A 10,773-nucleotide genomic window follows, 5' to 3' on the forward strand; every position below is an offset into this window, starting at 1 on the left:
TCAGCCACTGATACAGATAATGGCTCCCAAGAGCCTCCACTTACGGGCTCACCATAGCCCGTGCTACTGGAACTTATTGTTCTGAGTAGCTGAATCTAAAACAACAACAACAGCTGGTCCTAAGAACATTCCTGTGACTGAATCGAGCTTGGCTCTTTGCCACGCCTTCCCAAAGGTCATAAATTAACGCACTAACTCAATTCCCATGTTTTTATCACATTTATATTGAAACCTTTTCTATCTCATTAGCTTCAACGGCTTCAGAGTCTAGCCTATTTCACTTCCTGACAGCTCCAACACTAAGAAACTATCTTTGCGAACCCTTTGTATGGAGTTTCCATCTATGCAACCTTCGTTCTGCTCTTTCTAGCTGCCAACACGATCAACGCTACTGCGTCACTCATGATTCGTTATTATGTACCTTCTCCATCTTCCCCAGTATAGCGAGGTCCAGTTCTCCCAGTCTTTCCTCGCAATTCAAGTCCTTCAGCTCAGGAACGAGCCTTGTTCCTGAGTGTGGTGTGTGTATTGTTTGCTTTTACTAGTTTTGACTTGTCTTTTCCATGCGAGGGTCCATGCCAGTGGGGTGGCGGTGCGTGGCGTCGGGTGTGTTATACATTCATGCGTGCGTGTGCACTAATATCTCCACTATTGCAGTAATACACACATTTATCCGCGCATCGCAGCAATTAGAAAATGTCAACATTCAGCATAAATACAGTTCTGATACTGGAAGATAGTGAAAGGCGAGGTGGTACGGCTGAACAAGAGTGTCAACACCCTGGAGTGTGAGAGACGGTATCAAGTGACGTCTGGCTGCCTCAATTACACTTGGAGAACACCGTAACTATCACAGGTCCACGACGACTCTATCGCAATCAAACAAATATAAGAAATGTCGCTGGAACAACCGTGGAACCTGTTCCACTGGACAAATTTCTGACGGAGTTACCGGATCAAGCTGACTATGATGTCTATGTGGGCTTCCGGGCTACAAAGACAAACTGCCTCACAGCCCAGGCAATCACCAGGGAAGACTAGGGCCACAAGCCAGGCTGTTATAGAAGAACCCTCGAAATTGTCAACAGGTAATCCACAGGAATATAGAAAGTCTAATTCTTTACAAGCTTTCCATACTCCTATAAATAGTCAAATCATTTGAACATTAAACAAAATTACATAATCTCAGACAACAAGAAAAAATCATAATTATTTGCCATCTACTGCACGAAGACAGTCGGTTAATTATATAATGAGCTGTTACGTGGGTGGAACAAGGGGGGGGGGGATGGGGGACGGTTGGGGGGAGGGGCGGGTGGAGGCTAGGGAGGGGGGGGGGTCAGGGGAAGGACCCCAGGTGAGAGGGAGGGGGGGGGGGCAGGAGGGGTCATGGAGAGGTAGGTCAGCAGCAGTTCAGGGGGTCGTGGGAGAGCAGCAGGAGGGGGGGGGGGGGAACAACCACGGTGGCTGGCACACTCTGCTATATTACCATAATTACCAAGTCCTGGTAATCACAGGCCGCCCCCTACCCCCCCCCTATACACTAACAGTGGTTAACGTCCTCGACTCAGAGCCCAGAGACCCGGGTTCAGTCCTCGCCAGTCAAACAGGGATTTGACTCTGCGCAGGGTTTCTTTCGCCTTTTGCCTCTGTTCTTCTAGCAATAAACAGGTAATTGTGAGTTAGACAGCTGTTGTAGGCTGCATCCAGGCGATGTATATGTATGGTCTGTATTTACTACTTGGGACTACAGGATCGACCGGTTATTTTTTTGGACTGTCTTTCTAACTGTCGGTTGTCTAATGTATTGACTCCTGACCTATTTTTCCCGTTATATCTACTACGTATTTCACACACACACACACACACACACACACACACACACACACACACACACACACACACACACACACACACACACACACACACACACAGGTGGAAACTGGGTACCCAGATGAGCCACAGAGATATTAGAAAGAACCTTTTTAGTGCCAGTAAACAAATCTACCTCCACCACATCACTAGGCAGTGATGTGGTGGAGGAAAACTCCATACAGTTTCAAATGTAGATATGATAGAGCCCAATAGGTTCAGGAATCTGTACACCGGTTGCTTGACAATCAAGAGGCGGGACCAAAGAGCCGTAGGTCAACCTCCGCAAACGCAACTAAGCGAGTACAGGATGCATTTTATATCATTTATGCACTATTCTTATTAGCCTATAACTATATTTTAACATTTGCTAACATTACAATGCTTGCAAAAATGTCAAGAATTGCATAGTTTTAAATGACAAAATCGCCTTTGCGAATGAAAACCCCCTCTACACAACTGATGATCAAGTTATTTTTTTAAGTGCTTTTGTTCGCGTCCTCTGATCGTAACCCGTCCTCATCAACATAGATCAAATGATCGTTAATCCACCCGCATATACCATTACAATCGCTTCCGGAGGGATCAGCGTTTGATCCGCAATGGTCCAAGTGGTTGAGCACCGTACCTTCACTCCCTCTTGTCTCTCCCATTCTCACTTAGTACTTCTCATAATTGCCTTGCAATATTTACTGATGCAATTGATACTAGGCTGAACCACTAAGTGAAATATAATATTAAAGTATATAGGCTCAAAGACGGTAAATATGCATAAACAAATGTACAAGACCTTCGGTAATATGTATGATCCAAGCGCTGACTGTAGGCTACAAGTGTACTCGAGGCGCCCCATCATCTCCCAAGGTGCCCCAAGGAGACTAAGTTGCCTTCCTACAGGTCATTGACGCCGAGTAGGTAGTGTAGCCTGGGGGAGGGTAGTGTAGCCAGGGGCAAGGGGGGGGGGGGAAGAGTACCCAGGGGAAGTGGGGGAGTGTTGCCAGGCGGAGAGCTGGGAAGGAGGGGGGGGGGGTGGCAGGTATAGTCATGCCAGCCCATCCTCCTGGTTTGGTAGTACTTATAGTAACGATGACGACCATAGTTTATATACCGACGTACTTTATTGTTATGCATTACACTCACTAATTATTTATCATTCACCCTAATTAGCTATTTGATTCATTAAAATTATTGCTTATCATTATACTATTATATATATTATTATAAAATAATAATTTATTATTTATTAATTTTTTATTTATTATTATAAAATAAACGTCCCTATTCTGAGCGCGTTTTCTTCCAACCGCAGAAAAATTATTTGGTACTCGTGTTGCTTTTGTAGCGAGTCAACACTATACTCGCTCCAATCTCTCATTAGCTTAATGGCAACTCTCACTACCACTAATTTTTCCCTGATTACAATTAACATTCCTTCCATCCTTCCAACCTATTGGAGGATGATGAGATGAGGTGTAGTCCAATCATACAAGCAATTGAGAAGCGAGTTACCATCAGTATAATTTCCACAATGATTCAGTTAACTTCAGTTCAGACGCTTGGAAGTTACCACACCTTTAATCTCGAGAATGTAGCACTCGGCATTTACAGTTCTAATTAACCGACCCACAAGACGCTACAGCTTCGACATAGAGCAGACAGCAGACTCCGACCGCATCGAGCTCCCACGCTCTCGGCCTCATCGAGTTTGGACACTAGACATCCTGCATGGAGCCACCATGCTCTCCCATTAGAGCTCTGCGACTCCGGCCTCACTCAGCTCTCTGCTCTGCTCCAAGTTCTGTCACAGTGTCTACGACACTGCCAACAACTGACTGTTGTAACCAAGACTAAATAAATATGAAAGCCCACTAAACACTATTTAATTCACCCAACCACGTAACAAACATATGTTACACTTTGACAAACTAAACTAACCTAATCTTCCTAGGCCTAATACACGATATCAGAGGCCTAATATAGTACACGTGTGCTTTACTAGGCCTAGGAATATTTGTACTTTAGCTTCATTTATTTTAAAAGAATTTCTTACTATGTCAATATACTACTATCAACAAGCCAAGTACGTACAAATTCGTAACTGTTGACGACCGTCACAATAAGAGAGAGGGTGCAACAAGGGGGAGGGTGGCGAGGGATGGGAAAAGGATAACAAGATTACACTAGGCTACTGATAATATGGTCCCCCTCCACACACCATACCTGTGACGTGACCAGTCATTAAGTAACTATCACACACCATTGCTCCGATTTGTCAAAAATAAAACAATCGTCTTAATTAGTAACATTACCAAAGATTATACACCTTTCACATTACAAAATTTCGTTTAATATGAACATTGAAAATGTTTATTTTATAAAAATACTATATAGGGTCCCCCCCTCTCTCCCTCAGTACAGGCAATATTATGAACAGCAGAAACATTCTTAAAACTCTGGAAAAACAAAAGCACAATTTCAGACTTTACAGTCATCGCTGGGAGTCGCAATAGCAGTCGATCCTGAACAACCCGTCCTCCTAATAGAACGTCGCATTTTGACGTATACACTACCCAAGGCCAAAAAATCGTCGTACCGGAAAATGGTAGCAGCTCACGAAATTGACATTGTCTCGTTTTCTGTTTTGGGTCCTCTGGTGGGTTAAGATAGAGAACTTTAATGCAAGTTTCTTGATGTTGGGAACCTTAAGATGCGCTGCTTAAAGAGGGCAATGGAACCAAACCCAACCCGCCTATGACATGACACTCCTACTATCCTATTGTGCATAATTTGGTGAAGTTAGATCTAAAATTCCAACCTTAGTCAAACATACATTTAATAGATATTTATAGCCCAACCCACTCAAAAATTCAAGTGACGACAATAGTGAGGGTTAATATACACACAGTTTTGGGATTTGGAGCCAATATACAGATAACCAATATAAGACTTCACATCCAATTTCCAATTTACCGCTCTAGGTGCTCCAGAATAAATTAAACCTTCACACAGGGAAAGCTGCCCATTGATAACATAAGAACATAAGAACAAAGGTAACTGCAGAAGGCCTATTGGCCCATACGAGGCAGCTCCTATTCTATAACCACCCAATCCCACTCATATACTTGTCCAACCCGTGCTTGAAACAATCGAGGGACCCCACCTCCACAATGTTACGCGGCAATTGGTTCCACAAATCAACAACCCTGTTACTGAACCAGTATTTACCCAAGTCTTTCCTAAATCTAAACTTATCCAATTTATATCCATTGTTTCGTGTTCTGTCCTGTGTTGATGCTTTTAATACCCTATTAATATCCCCCCGGTTATGTCCATTCATCCACTTGTAAACCTCTATCATGTCACCCCTAACTCTTCGCCTTTCCAGTGAATGCAACTTAAGCTTTGTTAATCTTTCTTCATATGAAAGATTTCTAATTTGGGGAATTAACTTAGTCATCCTACGCTGGACACGTTCAAGTGAATTTATATCCATTCTATAATATGGCGACCAAAACTGAACTGCATAATCTAAATGGGGCCTAACTAGAGCAAGATATAGCTTGAGAACCACACCAGGTGTCTTGTTACTAACGCTGCGATTAATAAATCCAAGTGTCCGATTTGCCTTATTACGAACATTTATGCATTGATCCTTTTGTTTTAAATTCTTACTAATCATAACTCCCAGATCCCTTTCGCAATCCGACTTCGCAATCACAACACCATCTAGCTCGTATCTTGTAACTCTATCATCATTACCTAACCTCAGAACTTTACATTTATCAGCATTAAACTGCATCTGCCAATCCTTTGACCATTTCAAAACCCTATCTAGATCAATTTGAAGTGATAGTGAGTCCTCCTCCGAATTAATTTCCCTACCGATTTTCGTATCATCGGCAAATTTGCAAATGTTGCTACTCAAACCTGAATCTAAATCATTTATATATATTATAAACAACAGAGGTCCCAGGACAGAGCCTTGAGGCACTCCACTTACAACATTTTCCCACTCTGACTTGATTCCATTTATACTAACTCTCTGTTTCCTTTGGTATAGCCATGCCCTAATCCAGCTTAATATAGCACCCCCAATACCATGAGACTCTATTTTTTTAATCAGTCTTTCATGTGGCACTGTATCAAAAGCTTTGCTAAAGTCAAGGTATACAACATCGCAATCCTTACCACTATCAACTGCCTCAACAATGCTAGAATAAAAAGATAACAAATTTGTTAAACATGAACGGCCATTTATAAAACCATGTTGCGACTCAATTATTAATTTATGTTTTTCAAGATGAAGACGAATTTTATTTGCTATTATAGATTCGAGTAACTTTCCCACAATAGACGTTAGGCTAATTGGTCGATAGTTAGACGCAAGTGATCTATCTCCTTTCTTAAAAACTGGTATCACATTAGCAACTTTCCAAAACTCTGGCACTCTGCCTGACTCTATTGATTTATTAAATATGGTTGACAGTGGGTCACAAAGCTCCTCTTTGCATTCTTTAAGCACCCTAGCAAACACTTCATCCGGCCCTGGGGATTTGTTTGGTTTGAGTTTTACTATTTGTTTAAGAACATCCTCCCTGGTAACTGCTAAACTCGTCAACCTGTCCTCGTCCCCACCCACATAGACTTGTTCGGCTGAAGGCATATTGTTAAGTTCCTCTTTAGTAAATAACCAGCAAGACCTGTGGTGGTTCGCCGCTAAAATAAATGCCAACTTAACTAACTACTGTTTTAGTGCGTCGTTCAGCTATTGTTATACAACAGTACCTGAAAGATCAGCCGAGTTAATGTGTGGTGGGGAATAGGGTTGGGGGAGCAGTGTTAACATAAGGGTGGGCCGCAAACACCCTCCCCCCCCCCCCAAGAGTACGTTTTGGAGGCGTGGTGTTGGGCGTGGTTCGCACATTATACTTTGCTAAATACCAACCGTGGTGATGGTAGGGGGACGGGCGTGGTTATGGGCAGTGATGGTGGGCGTGGTTATGGGCAGTGATGGTGGGCGTGGTGGTAGTTGAGGCCATGACTGAGGGTATAGTGATGGTGGGCGTGGTCCTCTCCCACACTACCCTCGGCTATCAACCTGTCCTCAGCCTAGGCTGCTCCCGACACCAAAGACATTTATCCATTTTGACGCACTATTCAAACGTGGTATTTTTATATATATATATATATATATATATATATATATATATATATATATATATATATATATATATATATATATATATATATATAATGCAACAATGATCACAAAAACACTGATCCAAGTATGCAGAATAACCACTGCATTCATTCTACTTTGCTCTGATGAAGGCGAATTAGCCGAAAACGCGTTAAGCATTTTCTATTTTTCACATGTGGTTATTCTGCATATATAAATATATATATATATATATATATATATATATATATATATATATATATATATATATATATATATATATATATTATATATATATATATATATTATATATATATATATTTTATATATGCAGAATAACCACATGTGAAAAATAGAAAATGCTTAACGCGTTTTCGGCTAATTCGCCTTCATCAGAGCAAAGTAGAATGAATGCAGTGGTTATTCTGCATACTTGGATCAGTGTTTTTGTGATCATTGTTGCATTATATATATATATATATATATATATATATATATATATATATATATATATATATAATTGTGTGTATATCACGAAAAATAAACGTAATTAAAAATGTGTGTCAAACCACGGAGGAAGAACTGAAACAGGAATTTCATTAAGTACTTTCGTATATTAATACATCTACATCGATGTATTATTATACATCGTATAATATACATATAATATATATATATATTATATTTATATATAAATTATATAATATATTTACATATGTACAATTAAGCCGAGGTTAGATGTAAAGGTTCTGTTGGCAATTATTTGTATTTGCGATTCGTGGACGAAGAATTTGAAGAGGTTCAGTTCCACAAACTCATCGTCGGGCGACTGACCCTGAATAGGGTCACTAAGTTGACCAACTAGACGCATTCACCAATATTAACGTATTGTATATTAAAAACACATTTTCTCGTAAATATTAGTATATATATATTAGAGTTTTATGTACAATTAGACCTTGGTTAGGCGTTTAAGTTCTGTTGGCAATTATTTGTATTTGTTGAAAGTAGGTGAAGCATTTGCAGAGTTGGGGTTCGAAAATGGGCCGTCAATCAACCCGTCCTCGGACCAAGTCCATTCCATCCAGCGGTCGACCCCATAAACGCATTCATCAATTTTAACATGCTGTTCATTTCAATCAGGAATTTTCTCAAATATAAATTAATATTATAATATATTAGCATATTGTACATATACAGGCATAGGTTAGGTGTTAAGGTTCTGTTGGCTATTATTTGTAGTACGTGGGTGAAGCATTTACAGCGTTGTGGTTCGAACAAAATTCGTCAGTGAAGAGCCTGTTCCGGAATTGTTCGAATGTCATCAGTTGTGAGTCTTGTGTAAACCGTTTTTCATTCATAAACAGGGGGTTTGGCGGGTGCATGGAAAAACTTTTGGGTCTTTGGAGGACGGGCTGCGTCAATGAAGCACTGTTCGAGAAATATTCGAAAGTCATCAGTCGAGTCTTGTGTAAAACATTTTTCCATTTATTAACGCGGGGAACGGGGGAGATAAAGGGTAGATTAACGAGCATATGGCTTTCGTTGTTGAGGACGGGCTGCTCTTTTTGCTTAGTGAAGGGTGAACATTTCTAAAGTATCTACGAACAACATTTAGGCCAACTGCTCCAATGAGCAGCTGTGGGAGTAACGATCATTTCGACAGGAATGCCATTAAATCAGTCCTTGTATCAGAATGCCATTCCGACTCAAGCCATTAAAGCTCTCCAACTAGTATTAAATTTTACTTAAATCAATTTCCCAGTTCAAACCAACAGCACTCGCAGATAGTCTGGTTAAGCACCATTAGGTGTAGCCAATAGCTGGACGGGTGCCCGTTCAGTTCCCTATCATGACAAGGCACATTAATACATTTCATTTAGACATTTAACAAAGATAAAAAAAAACAAGAAATAACTTACCCAAGATGATTGATTGATAACCCGGTGATATGTTGATCAACAGTCGTTTGTAGGCAGACGAACCTGGCCGTTCCAAAACGGTCGTTGATGAACAGATGAACCTGGCCGTTCCAAAACGGTCGCTGGTGAACAGATGAACCTGGCCGTTCCAAAACGGTCGCTGGTAAACAAATGAACGTGGGTGTTCCAAAACGGTCGCTGATGGACAAGATGAACGTGGGTGTTCCAAAACACAATCTCGATGAGTTGTTCGAACGATGAATAAGGCAGCAAGGTTTGAGTAATAAAAGAAATGCTATAAAAATGTCAGCATTGGCACATCACATCGGCAAAAAGCACGAGGCCAGTAGATGACAACTGCTCCAAAGTTTTAAAATGCTATCATACTAGGCTAGCTCGCCCAAAAACTATTGATTATACTAAACGCTAAACGCGAAACGCTAAATGAAAGCCTTAGAACTATTTCATAATACTCAGTTCTACTGCACGAGTTTTCAGAAAGGTTAAAATATATTTTGTATTTAATAAAATGTTTATATATTAACTAATGCATTAAAGGCGTACTGTACATGGGAGAGATGAAGGCCACTTGGTGAAGCACACAACATTGATGAAGCTTCCAAAAGGTTTGTTCACATACTCAGGCATTTCTAAAGCTCTGGGACAGCTTGAGGCACAAGATCTACATCTAGGAGTAAAATAGTAGGCATGTCTTCGGCGTTAAATACCACAGTCTTAGTTTAAGTTGTTGGAATCACTTGTCAGCAACTCCAGACAAATTTATCACTGTCAAATGAACATTTCTGAAAATGGTTGAACATACACGTGAGTGATAAGTTGACAAATAACGTGAGGGATATCTAAATAAACACTTAAAAAAATACTAGTTACGATCAGACCAAACGATGGTACAGTGGTTAAGTCCATGAGGTGCTTCACAGTCTGCTACACTTAACAACCTGATGAATCACATTCGTATATCTGCCCTCTAAGTACTGTAGAGGTAGTTTAAAGCATACCTTGAATAGTTGCAAATTCCCTAACTTTACTAGGATAGCTGAACTTACGAAAATATTTGTATCAACCACCAACGTGTTTGTTAATACACCGTCAGACTGTACGACACCTTGAACCCATTGGTAGTCCTGTGTCACTACACTGCTGTATTAATACAACCAGCGTCAGTCACTATACTGCTGTATTAATACAACCAGCGTCAGTCACTACACTGCTGTATTAATACAACCAGCGTCAGTCACTACACTGCTGTATTAATACAACCAGCGTCAGTCACTACACTGCTGTATTAATACAACCAGCGTCAGTCACTATACTGCTGTATTTAATACAACCAGCGTCAGTCACTACACTGCTGTATTAATACAACCAGCGTCAGTCACTACACTGCTGTATTAATACAACCAGCGTCAGTCACTATACTGCTGTATTAATACAACCAACGTCAGTCACTATACTGCTGTATTTAATACAACCAACGTCAGTCACTACATTAATACAACACTGACCCTCCTGCAACACCTCCGTCTAGAGCAACACTGTCCCTCCTGCAATACTCCGGTCCATAGCAACACTGTCCCTCCTGCAACACCCCCGTCTAGAGCAACACTGTCCCTCCTGCAATACTCCGGTCCATAGCAACACTGTCCCTCCTGCAACACCCCCGTCTAGAGCAACACTGACCCTCCTGCAACACCCCTGTCTAGAGCAACACTGACCCTCCTGCAACACCACAGTCCACAGCAACACAAACCCTCCTACACCACTGTCAACAGCAACACT

General features: G+C 40.9%; 1 protein-coding gene across 1 annotated transcript in view; it reads right to left on the minus strand.

The window, feature by feature from the left end:
• Nucleotides 1-10,773, minus strand: part of LOC123769848 (piezo-type mechanosensitive ion channel component) — a 113,792-nt gene extending 103,019 nt beyond the window's left edge. The window contains 2 exon segments of the mRNA XM_069301244.1: nt 8,974-9,776; nt 10,710-10,773. The gene's annotated coding sequence lies outside the window, so the exon portion shown is untranslated.

The sequence above is a fragment of the Procambarus clarkii genome, chromosome 45, assembly GCF_040958095.1.
Source record: "Procambarus clarkii isolate CNS0578487 chromosome 45, FALCON_Pclarkii_2.0, whole genome shotgun sequence".
NCBI lineage: Eukaryota > Metazoa > Arthropoda > Malacostraca > Decapoda > Cambaridae > Procambarus > Procambarus clarkii.